The 13,647-nt window shown below is 32.5% G+C and overlaps 2 pseudogenes; both read right to left on the reverse strand.

Moving 5' to 3' along the window:
* Window positions 1-8,365: 8,365 nt before the first annotated feature.
* Window positions 8,366-8,481, reverse strand: LOC112474499 (annotated as a pseudogene).
* An 850-nt stretch (window positions 8,482-9,331) lies between these two features.
* Window positions 9,332-9,450, reverse strand: LOC112474474 (annotated as a pseudogene).
* Between the last annotated feature and the right edge of the window lie 4,197 nt (window positions 9,451-13,647).

The following is a 13,647-nucleotide window of genomic DNA, read 5'->3' on the forward strand; positions in this document are numbered from 1 at the left end:
AGTTCTAATTGTCCCTGACAAAAATAGTGTTTAATGTTGTACATTATATTGTGATATAATCTCTAGATTTTACTTCTGGATAAGAGAGCAAGTGAATTAGAGAATACTGGGTAGAGTACTCCGAAGAGACTCGTTAAGTACTTGTGCAGCGTTATGAGGTTGCTCATAAAGGAATCACTAATAAACATTTTAGAAAGGTTGAGTTTATTGCAGATATTGGATATCCACAGCATAGTAAAAACTACACCTTCTCACAATTACTGCAAGTGTAGAGATGGGGAAAAAAAAATGTTTCTGACCCTGGAATAAAGAAGCAATAAACAGTTTTATACAACATTAATTACCAGAGTGAAGTGAGGAGTCTGATAATTGGAAAGGTCATTTATTGAAATAATTTTTAACATCATGAACATTACTTCTTGTGTAATGCCAGATAAGAAAAACACCTAAGATATAAAAATATTTAGAAAAAGAATAACTCTCTTTTTATGTGTTCTTAGTTCTTTGTTTTATGTTTTTCCATGCTAATAGAGGTGGACACTGGAGTTTGAGAATAAAGAATCATCCAAAAAGGTAGATGATCAAAATAAAGTTCAAACGACTGATTCAAAGAGTATAATGTTTCACAGAATTGACGTTTTTAATATGTTTTATATCGCCATTAAATGAATGATACTTCAACTTTAGATTTTGTAATTAATTTTCAGTAATAAAATTTACCCAATCTTTTAATTAGAACTTATTTTCATTAACATTTTACCTAAAATTTTCAAAGTAAAAGATTTTATATCTGGAAGAAGAAAATAATGAAAATGTAAACAAATGGCTTTATGATTAGTTTAAACTTTAAAAATTACTGAAATTTGATGGTAGTATTTCATGTATTCAATGTTGAGTTACTTTTTAAATGAAGGTTTACAAACATCATGAAATACTAAAAAATTAAGTCATTCTAAAATACTTGCACTTGATATATGTTTTTTGTTTCCAGTACTTTTAAAAACATTATTAAGATAAAGACATTTTCGAAAAATATGTCAGGACGATTTTATCAGAGATCATTTATTTTTCAAATTTGTGAAATACCTGATGTATTATTCATAATGGGCTAGGTTGTGCTGTGGTAATAATCAACTACAAAATTTTAGTGGCTTAAAAACATAAAGGGTCATTTACCTCTTATGCAAAGTCCACACTGGACCCATATTCCTCTCCAGGGAGACTTTCTCCACATTGTCACTCAAGGTTCCAGGCTGTTTCAGTCAACTGTGTAATGGGGGTGGGGGCCACAATGGGGAAATAATGCAAATCTTTACAAAAATATTGGTGAATACTAGTAAATCTACTCATATGCACACAAATATGGCATTATTTGTTCTTGCTTGTGCACCTGGTTAAACAGGAATATATCACATCTTTTGATATTCTTTTAAAAAAAAGACATTGGGTATTTGCCACGAAATGCTGCTGGTCTAAAATTTGAACCATGTTATTCTCTTAAATTGTACAGAATTTAGCGGTTTATTTACTAGAAAATCATGGGGGAAATAAAAATAAATAAATTTATGACCAAAAGAAGACATTGATTGCCTCTTTCCTAGAAAAATCTTATATAACTATTCAGTCATTAATTTCTAAGACTATCCTTTTTTTGCTATCTGTGGAATTTATAACAATGGAAGATTTCATCAAACCATTACCGAAGGTGTTATCCTTAGAATTATTTGAAATTTTCTGGGCGTAACCAGCAGCTGTTTCTCTGCCAGTAGTGGCTCCATGTAAATGGGGGACAATGATGGTAGTTTCTAACTTTGTAAAGAGTTTATAATTCCTTTAAGCACTTTTAGGCCAGAGAAAGACACTTTATAAATCAATAAGTTATTGTAATACCGTGTTTGCCTTTCTAAATTATTAGATTCAGTCTGCATTGCTTAAAATTCAAAATAATAATAGCAGAGAGGGAACATCATTTATGACTAAGCAAATTCTTTCCTGTAGGTGATAAGGTGTTAGAATGAGCCGACAGACAATGAGAGAGAGATGATTAATAAAGTGGAAAGAGCTCCTCTCAGCCGAAAGTAGGTTTTAATATGGTCAGCCAAAAAGAGGAAACCCTGTTCAAAATTTTTCTTTGAGAATTTACCTCTTCAAGTTATTCCTCCTTTATTTTCTGATAGGTTTGTGTTGAGACAGTTAATGTAATGTAGAATGAAGAAGTTTGTTTTCTGACTACATTCTGATGCAGCTGAGGGTAAAAATCAAAACTTGGCAAAAGTTGACTTGGCTTAAATATTCCGCTCAACTTCCTAGTCTCTGTTGGGAGAACGTTTTATTGTTATACTATTAAACCTAAGAAATCTTTATATTTTTAACTGTTTTTCTTTTACGGCTTTTGAAAAAACTTTGTAAATTCATTTATTTTTCCCCCTCTATAATTACCTTCCGCCCCCACTTCCACACCTGACCTATGGATGTTGCCATTTCCCCTTAAGAACTGGATCTCTGAAGGCAGGATGTCTCTTCCCACAAGCTCGGTGCACCTGAGGCCTGGTGCATCCGGCACCCCCTGGCGCATGGTCCGTGGCTCCACCGGGGGTGCGAACCCAGGACCTTCTCCTTGTAAAGTAGACATGCTAACCACTATACTATGGAGCCACCTCAAAAAAATTTAGTAAATTTAAATAAATGTTTTTAGTTGGTAAAGCAACCTGCCTAACAAGTTTCAGGAATGCAGTTAGGCACCTTTAAATTCTCTAAAACAGTAAATTAGTATAATTGGCCCCTAACGAAGCAAACTTGTACTTTGTTTTATAACACTTGCTTTAGAAGTCAGTATTTATTAAGGTTCTTGGTAGTAAATAGCTTCTCAGTTAAAGCATGATGGAACAGAATGGATTTATTAATATATCAATATATGAATTGACTCGATTAATTTGCAGATTAGAAAAATAAAGCCTAGAGAAATAAGAACATTTTTATATGGAGTTGCAGAGCCCATTAGCGTATGTGTACCTATCTACTGCCATCTGGGCCATGTTTCTACATTTTACACATTAATGTGTGTTTCTTCAAAGGCACTGAAAAGAAGAGAAATCTTTCAGCAAAGCTGATTATTCTTTCTCAACCATTAATTCATTCTCTCAACTATCCATTTATTTGCTCAAGAAATATTTACTGAGTACTTATCAGGGACTAAATTCTGGGGATTCAAATCTACCTAATTCATAGTCATTGCTTTCAAGAACTCACATAAGAACAGAGGTTAGGGGAAAAAAAAAAAAAAAAAAACAGGTCAGATGTGCTAAGTACAAAATGGAAAGGACTGTGGATAATTTGTTAGTTTGCAAAAGTTATTCAGCCAAAGCTTACTTTAAGCAAAAAAAAAGAAAAGAAAAAAGTAAAAGTTTGTCAGATTGGAAAGAAATGGATGTCATCTGTTTCCAAAGAAAGCATTATTAGGGCAAGTGAAGGGGTGTGTGATCACAACATGTGGGGGATTGAGGCAAATGAGACCTGAACTGAATGTAACCTCTGTGTCATTGAAAGGTGGTTGAAGATCAGGAGAACATGGTGGTTAGAGCTTTGCTTGGATTAAAATAAGGTTTCAATACTAGTTCCATTCTTTACTCATAGCTGAATTTGAGCAACTAAACATTGAAAAGCTTCAATTTCTGCATTATAAAATAGGATCATTCTTACCATCAAGTGTTATTCATTTTGAGGATTTAATTAAACAAAATCGTAAAACTTTTTTGTATAGTGACAGGCACATAGAAAATACACATCAAATAATTTCTTCGAGATCACAAGTCTTTCTATAACTGCAATAAAATGATCAACAATTTAGAAATTTACACAGAATATATAAATACTATATAGCTGTATGTCGTATGTATAGAAATACATATGACAACAGTAATATTTATTTGTTCAAATAATTATGTAACAGGGAAAAGTTATTCAATATTGTGGAACCATCTTACTATGTAACTTTATCTCCAAACACTTTGAAAAATAAATGGTCTGAGAATCTGTCTATTATTTATCTTTGACAAAAATGTATTCAAAAATATTAATATGGTAGAATGTTAATAATTAATATGGAAACAGTTTTATGATAATACATTTGAGGGAAACCTGAGTAAATTAAAGTTAAAAAGTTTTTGGTTTTTTTTACAGAATGACTTATCACTGCCTTTAAGAAAGAGATGAGCTGTGCAATATTTCCCCTTAGAATGTTTTTTATTGTGGAATATCTCATGTCATTATTGTTTCTTAATACTTTGGAAAATCATGCCTTAGACATTTAGTCCTGTCCAGCCTTGTCACTTTCTATAATTGGAGCTAGAATTTGACGTTGAGCTAGGTGCTTTACATATTTTATTTTATCCAATTAATTTATAGTAGTAGGCAGTACAAAAATTAAACCACCATAGGAAAGAGAAATTTAACCAATGGATAACACTCACAGGGATCCAGCATGACTGACATGCAGTTCTATAAATGCACATATTCGTCTCATCTTTTTGTATAGTTTATGAAACTATTAGTATAGTTTTAATAAGTATTTTTAGGTTACAAATCTGATTTTTCATCTTTACGTAATGAAAACAAAAAATCTGAAGTTGTGTTTTCATTATATTCGAAGAAAAATAAAAGGCTGTTTATTTAGTACTATTAGTGTCACCCTTTTAAACGTCTGTAAATGTTCATTGTTTTCTTTTATAAATAAATTACATTGTATTTATTTCAACAGCATGTATAAAAATATCTATATCTATCTCTATATATATAGATATATATAGAGAGAGATAGATATAGATATATATATATATATTTTTTAAGAATGGGTTCTGCTCTGGACATGTGGAAAAAGGAGAGCAAGCCATGCCAGGTGATGGACTTCCATTGCAGTGTCCTGTTGAGGTCAGCCAGGAATCCAGGCTGGACACTAAGGCTGGATTTGGGCGAGGTGGGCACTTGTGGCGCAACTGTGGCCATGGCTGGCTGCTCAGAAATCTCTGCTTGAGTGAGGCGGGTGCTGTCATTCCGTTTGGGCCGTGTGGGTGGAGGGGCCTTCTTCACTGACGTTTTGGACCATGACTGTGGCTGAGGATTAACAACTGCCACTTTGGGAGAGGTGTTTCCCAAGAACGCTGCTGGGATCTCCATGGGGTGTTATCCATTTGGTTAAATTTATAGTTTTCATGCTCTTTTTTATTTTGAAACTAAATGAAAAAAAAAACAATATTTTTATTTGGTTCTCATTTTAATTTTTAAGACCTAATATATAGTTAGTAATTTTAAAAATTAGTATCCCTTATATATTTGCCTATGAATTAAATTAGATAAAATTTATCTTTCCTCTATAATTATTTTAGTAAATGTTATGCATTACTCTAATTCTAAAAAGAACACTTAACATGCCTGTACTTTTTTTGACTAGTTCTCCTTGCAATTCACATTCTTTTTTAGAGGAAGAAACACACACACACACACATACACACACACACACAAACAAACATATAGAGTAAAGAGATCCAATTCTAATATGCTAGTGTCCATGTAGACTCATAAATTCATTAAAGAGATGAATATTGGTTTTTATTTGTCTGCATATCATGTCTGGTTGTGGTTTACATTATACCGATGCTATTTTAGATTGATTGCTGACAGCAGCATCATTCATTATGCATGTGAAGAATAAAGTCCCAGAGACATAATCTTTGCTATTTGATTCCATGAATATACAAAAAGGTTGGAGTTTCTTTGTGCTGGTAATCAGAAAATAAATTTCTCATTATCATGTTTAAACTATATATGAGTTATAAGCATTGGTAGAATATTGATAGTTATCAATGGCTTTTTTTGAAGAAAACAATATGTGATTCAGTAAATGGACTACTAACTAGCAATAGTCATTCCAATCTTGCCAACTGCAATGTTAGAATTATTTTATTATTAAACTGTTAATGGATAAAAACCACATCTGCAAAGAAGATAAAAATTCAGTTAAATGTGAAAGTTAGTTATGTAGTTTGGGCTGCTTCAGATAAACTCAGGTAAGAATTTAACAATAATCAGCTCTCTTCATGTTTTCTTATGATTCTAATTACACCATCAATCATTGTTCATTACGGCTGAATATGCTATTGAATTATAACTACTGTTTAAACATCAGATGTTATAAATTGACCTAACTAATTTACAAACTGGAAGAACAATGCATCACAGATGAGATACAAGTATCAGAAGATACTTGACTTCAGTGACTCACTGTGGGCCCTATGTCTTGAAAGTATATTTTTAAGAAAGTGGTCAGTTTTCAGTTACCAGTTGGCATATGGATCACATTATGAAGGCGTATTAAGTATATGACAAATTAAGTGAATTTCATATAGCTTTAAAAAAAAATTGCAATTTTTCTGAGTTTTGACATAATCTTGAACAACTTGAATAACTTTCTTAAAATGGGGCTTGGGCTCTATATCTCATTTGTAAGAGAAACAAAAGTACCTTGCATTAGAGCTCAAAATGTTTAAATACTTCTAACTATATCATTGCTATAAGTATCCATGTATCAAAACATCTCTTTTTGCTTACTCTTTTCGGTGTGTGTGTGTGTGAGTGTGTGTGTGTGTGGTTTAGGACACAATTTTTTTCAAATATATTAGATTATGATGCAATATACAGAAAAGATTTATAAATAGATATACCTCTCAGTATAGTATGGACAAAATTTGACCTAGTTTACTTATCCCATTGTTATTTATGTTATATAATTTTTAAAATTTCAACATTGTGATGTTCAACAGAAAGCAGAAAAATACAGGGCAAAAAATTATTAAAGTATATCTACCTATGTGTCTTTCTATCTATCAGTTATTTAAAAGTACCAAATTTATATGCAACTCTTTTGAAGGCAGTGATATAGTGATTTACATCTTTGTTTTAACAGAGGTTATAGTAACTGCTATAGACTTTTTTCAGCCCTAGCATTCATAGTATATTGAATTTGCCGAGTAACAAATTGGTACTACTTGTATTGATACTAAATGTTATTGGTATAAAATAGCAAATTGGTACTAAATTTCTACTAAATTTGTACTAAATTACATATAAAAATCACTAATGTGGTATGCCTTCCATACGTACTAGTGATCAAAATTGACCAGTTACAGTTAAAGTTATTAGAATGTATCCTATGGTTAATAGAAAGACTAATTAATAAAGAGTAAGGTAAAACATTACTATATGCCCACTCAATAGTTTTATTTTGAAAGTCTTCCAATCAACTGTTGCTATCAAAGGATTAATTAAATTGTCTTCTCATCTATAACTTGGCAATAACAATAATTTCTTAAAATGTATGATTTGTTTAACAAATGAGGAAACAAAAAACTAGAAGTTATATCAAATCATTTTGTATCATGGAAAGAACTATATGAATATAAGACTATTATAATTAAAAAGAACGAGAAATTTTAGACAGGATATATTTACTCTTTCTGTAACACAAAGAAAATTGTCCTCCAATTACCTTCCATTGTTTTTGGTCTTATGTTTATTCTTATTTTTTCTGTGTATGACAAAATACACTTTTGTAAACAACACATTTACAGTTTTCGAAAAATCTAAGAGCTTTGTGCTAATGATATAGTACATCGTTTCTCCCAAGATTTTACTTACCAATACTTAACAGCAAAAAATAGGAAATCCGAATAAACCTATAAATAGTAAAACATCAGAAAACCTGTCAATGTAAGTCATTATGTTAATTTATTCAAAATAAAAATAAACAAGTGATCACATCAAACTATGAGTTTATAGTAAATATTGTGGTAAAAATTCTTTGTAAATGTAGACTGGACTTAGTGAATCTTTTCTAATGGATAGGATATGGAGAAGTGATGCTTTGTGACCCTCAAAAGTAAGTCATAAAAAGTACAGCTTCCATGTGGCTTTCTTTCTCTCTTGGATTGCTCATACTGGACAACTTAGATGACATGTTGCAAGGATACCCAAGCATTCATGAGGAGTGACTCATGTGGATACGAACTGAGCCCTCTCCTACCAACAGTCAACATTAACTTGTCAGCCATGTGAGTGAGCCACCTTGAATGTAAATCTTCTAATCTGTGGATGACTATAACTCTGGCAACATCTTTATGTCAATGAGATCCTGAGCCAGAAATGCACACCTAAGCCACTCTCAAAGTCCTGACTGTACAAAATGTGAGAGATAGTAAATGTTTAGTTGTTGTTGTAAACCACTAAATCCTAATCCGTTACTTAGCTTTAAATAATTAGCAAAAAAAAAAAAAAATTCAAGACATTTAATTTTTACTTTTTTTATTATTATTTATGCCTACAGCACCTGGTCTTTCTAGGTGGTCTCCCATCCAAGTACTAAACAGGCCCAACCCTGCTTAGCTTCCAAGATCAGACATTGGGCTTGTTTAGGGTGGCATGGTCATAGACCATGGACTACATAATTCTCTGAGGTGTGAACCCAGGACCATCTACATGTAAAGCAGATGTGCTAACTACTACACTATGGCACCACATCTAAATGCTGAGACATTTTAAGCTCTAGTGATTAAGATTGTGATAGCCGTAGATTGATAAATACATAGAACTGTGGAATTGATAAATACATATAATCTGGAAAGAAACACACATCAGTAAAATCTCGATATGTGGCAGATTTGTAGAACAATAGAAAATAATTCAGAAAACTTAATGAAAAAGAAAATATAGGATTCCTGCATCACACCATATACAAAAATATCTAATGGCTTAAATATGTAAAATTAAAAAAAAATTAAGCTTTAAAATTTTTGAGAAAACAGAAGTAAATATCTTTATAGATTTAGGATAGGGAAGAAATTTTTAAACAAGATAATATTTCTAAAAGTATTACTTAATTAAGCTTAAAATTATCTGAAAATATTTTAGAATAATTCATTTTCAAATTATTCAAACTATGGAAAATAGAGCATTATAACCTGATAATAAAATTTACCAGCTATTATTTTAGAAACAGGATGGACCTAGACATAAGGAAAAAGTAAATAATTTCTAATTGTTGTCACTAATTCTGTCTGTATTTTTGTGATGTTTTTCCTGAGGCCTGTGGTGTATTTGTGCCATTCTAGTTGTTTATGAGCCTTTCTGTTTAAAAATAAGAACAAAATTATTAAGTAAGCATTGAAAGGAACCAGACTCAAATCCTTCAGATTTTTCTTTCTTTTTTTTTCTTTTTTTTTTTAGGCGAGGCAACCCTTGGTTGACCTCATAGATTTCAAGGAGCTTATTTTTTTATTTTTCACACCTATAGTATCTGGACTTCCTAGGCGGTCTCCCATCCAAGTACTAGCCAGGCCCTACTCTGCTTAGCTTCCAAGATCAGACGAGATTGGGCTTGTTCATGGTAGTATGGCTGTAGACTTCATTTCTTTATTTATTCCTCTTCCACTCCCCTGGCATCAACAACTTCAATCACATCTAGACTCCTGAGTACAAACATAATATCAGTCCATTTTTACTAGTCTAGAAAGACTAAACTAGCCCTTTCTTTGTTTTCTCAGTTTAGCTGAAGCCACTTAGAATTTCTCAATGTGACTTTACCAATATTTAATCAATATCAGGAGAAATGAAGACAGAAAGTAACAATTATGCCAAAGCATAATAATAAATATTTGCCAAATATTGATTTTTAAAATTCTAACATGGATAAATGTTAGGCTTTATTGTGCAGTCCCAGATTCAGCTTACTGACCTAACTTTTTTCCTCTCAATTCCTAATTTGATGTGGAATAGTATAGAGCAGAGACATTCATCCTATCTTTTTGATATTTCGCATTACATCAACACTTATTATTACACTCTCAACATACATACATATAAATATACATTGTGTATGACTAAAACAAAATTTCACAAAATAATGTCAAGCCATTATGAGCAATGCATTTAGAATTTCTTTAATATTGATCAAAGCCTACTAAATTTATTTCATGATACAATTAGGGGTTACAAAATCAATAATATTATTTTAAATAAAATAGAATAAGGTATAAAAGAAAAGTGCCAGAGTAGATCACGAGTAGTAAGAGTAAATATTGTTTGTTTCTTTCATATGTATTTTATACATAATTTTATATATAAGAATTCTGAATGTATTATACAGTGTTATATAAATTTTCCATTGTCAGTCTTAGCAAAGTTGAAAGCTATTGATTAATTTTCCTCCATAAAAGTTCTTTTCTTTTTTTTTCTATCATTTTAGGGATATTTTTTATAGCCCTATTCTTTGCCCCTCCTTGCTTTGCTCTTTGGGCAATGTTTGCATTACTTAGCCCAAGCAAATAGGCTAATTCAGGGTTGTTATTCAGCCTCAGCATCTGCAAGCCTAATTTGGTCAGTGTGTAAGTACACTCATCTGCCAGTTAACACTGTGCATGGGTCTCCTTCGTCTGTGACAGCAGGAAAGTAGAGATAGTGGCTACAGATTTATTACTATGGGTGTGACAAGGCCCATTGCCAAGGATGCTCGAGCTGAGAAATTAATGATAGCAATTGAGGCCCAAGGGTATAGGAAGGGTTGAGTGGCATCCTACCATCTGGTTAGGATAATGTCCACCCCCTTCGCTCAGATCTGCTTGCATCCTTTTTATGGTACTTGAATCTTGTATGAGGACAAGAAACCCTCACAACTTCCCTGGAAGGAGAAGAAACTTTTAATCCTTAAAGACAGTGGTCATTTGAGGTTTTGGAAAGCAAGCTACAGTTTTTATGCTACCACTAATCCTAGATTTATAATTGACATTTATCATCTCTCATCTTCATCATCCATTCCAGATTCCCTAGTCATTTCCTGGAAGTTCTGGTGATCTGGGTCTCATTCCCCTGGGAATATCTATGATCTAGACCTTATTCCTGAGAAGCCTGAATCTTTAGTTGTCTTTTCCTTGTTGGGCTATGGCGGCTGCCATTGCTCATTTACTGTTATCACTGGACGCAAAAGCACCATCAAGGGTTGTTCCAGTGTATGGCCTGAGTCCTGGACACACTCCTCAATACTCCCACTGTGAAGTGGCAGCCAGAAAGCCTCATTTAATATAGCAACTCTTTTTTTTCCCAGTTTTATTGAGATGTAATTGACATACAACACGATTTAAAGTGTGCAGAATAATGATTTGATGTACGCATATATTGCAAAATGATTACCAAAATAAGTTTAGTTAACATACATGACCTCATATAGTTACATTTTTTCCTTGTGATAAGAACATTTAGGATCTACTCTATTAGCGACTTTCAGATATGTAACCCCTTTCTTTGTCCGTGATCTCCTGGCATGAGGAGCCCAAAGTGGCTAGGTGGTAGTTGTAATTTTCACCTCAGTAGAACCCTTACTATGACCCTTAGTGGAAGCAACCCCTCAGTAAACATTTGTCCGATTTATTTCTATTGGCTAAGTCCCCACGAACATAGTTGTTTATTAGCACTTTAGCAGTGATCAAATGGGACAGAAACATTTGATGGAGGACTGGAGAGAGAAAGAGGCAGAGGAAGAGAAAAGGAAAAGAATGGGAGCTGGAAAGAGAAATAGGCATCGCCAGAAGTGCAAATGGGTCTTGTTCATATTTCAAATACATTTCACAGTGTGGGGCCTCTCGCATGTCCCAGATTACAAAGTACAGATTCAGATTTTTGATTATTCCAAGTTTAATAGGAATACTTTCTTGAAGGAAGGTAAAAATATTTTTGACATACAAAACCTGTTTCTCATTTAGAGGTTATGGATGTCATTCATGTGGTTATTAGATGAGTAGTATATGACGTCTGAGAAACATGGAAAGGGAATACTTCTACTCCTAAAATATGAAGTTGACCTGAAAACATTTATCAAGTCTTTAGTTTCAGCATTTTTAAGGAATGGAACAAAACCACCCCAGGAACTAGTCCCACACTGCCAAATCCATGGGCATGGCTTTCTTTGTCTTTTCTTTCTCTTAATTCTATTCCTTAGAATCATAACCACTCTATCACTAAGAATAACCCCAACACACACTCAAAAATGGGCCCATTCAATTTTTTCTACCTCAGTAAGGGTAAGTGGTTCATTAGAATAATCTCAGCAAAGAGTTTTGGATTTAAGAATTTTAAATAACGACAATTATAAACTACTTTCCTCATCCCCTGGCAGAAACCAATCATTAGAAACACATCACCTTATTACCTGCTAGAAATGAAAGAAAATTTATTTTCCAAGAGAAATCAAATAGAGATCCTAGTTTAAGCAGGAAAATTAGTACACAACCACACAGACACAAATGTGTGTGTGTGTGTGTGTGTGCATACACATATATACATATATATACACACTATTTCTATAATCTGGTTCCGTGTCTTTCTCTGTTTGAAATATTCTAAATAGGACTTTTTCATGACCATGTTCTTTTAATCCTTCAAGTTCTTCCAAATATTACTCCTGAGGAGATTATTCTTTGACAACCTTAGATAAATCATCTCTTTCATCAATCTCTATATAATATATGTCATCTTTATGAGTATCTAAAATTTCATTCATTCATTCGTTCATCCATTCATGTGTTTATAGTCTCTCTCTAAAGGCAAAAAAAAACTCATTGAGAAAAGGTAATCTATTGGTTTGGTTTACAAGTACATGAATCTCTAGAGCGTAGATTAGTGTTTGGCACACAGAAAAACTCAATAAATACTTAATATGTGGATCATACATTTTACAGTTTTGTTATAGCATAAGAACAGAGGTTATTGAGGGTATAGGACATCTAAAGAAGTGATTCCCACCCCTCTCCTTTTTTGGTTGCTATCCAGATATCTTAAAATATATTCCTACAAGAAGGATTTATGTTAGTCAAAAGTATATGTGAATGCATATGCAAATATCAGGTTACATTAAAAAGTGCCTTTCACATTTGATATTTTAACCAATTATAGGACAAATACTGTGAATAGTACAAAATATTGAGTAATAAAAAGTTTACATTGATATTTGGGATGAAGCATTTACACCAGCTCACTCCACACTTCATTGCATTTCACTTTATTGAGTTTTTGATTTATTATTGAGATGTTGGATGATTATTTCAAAAAAGTACTGGATAAAAGGAAGAAATTCCTCAAAAATTTGAAATTGCAACAGATCAGCCACAATGTCAATAATCTATATATAGAAAATTGGGAGTTAGCTGAAGATGAATGTTTCTAATTTTGATGGTATCTTTGAGAAAGCAACACTCATGGTTTTCATCAGATTGAAGGACCTTCATTGTAATATAATTCCTGTATGCTATCGTATTTTTCCAATCCACTTCAAGGAAAGTTTGCATTGTTATAAAGGTGTGTTGTTTGCATGGCTTGGTACATCACTGTCACACTATTATTCTTTAAGTATTCTGAATACTGTCGCCAGACTAAAAGAGATTGAACTAAAAAATATATATGTATTTGATTGTTCTTGTAATTTTTGGTATATAAGTTAGGCCAGATGCTTTTAGTTTGACAAGGAAAGAAAGAAAGAGAGAGAGAGAGAGAAAGAAAGAAAGAAAGAAAGAAAGAAAGAAAGAAAGAAAGAAAGAAAGAAAGAAAGAGAGA

This window comes from Pteropus alecto, unplaced genomic scaffold (genome assembly GCF_000325575.1).
Source record: "Pteropus alecto unplaced genomic scaffold, ASM32557v1 scaffold239, whole genome shotgun sequence".
NCBI classification, from domain to species: Eukaryota; Metazoa; Chordata; class Mammalia; order Chiroptera; family Pteropodidae; genus Pteropus; species Pteropus alecto.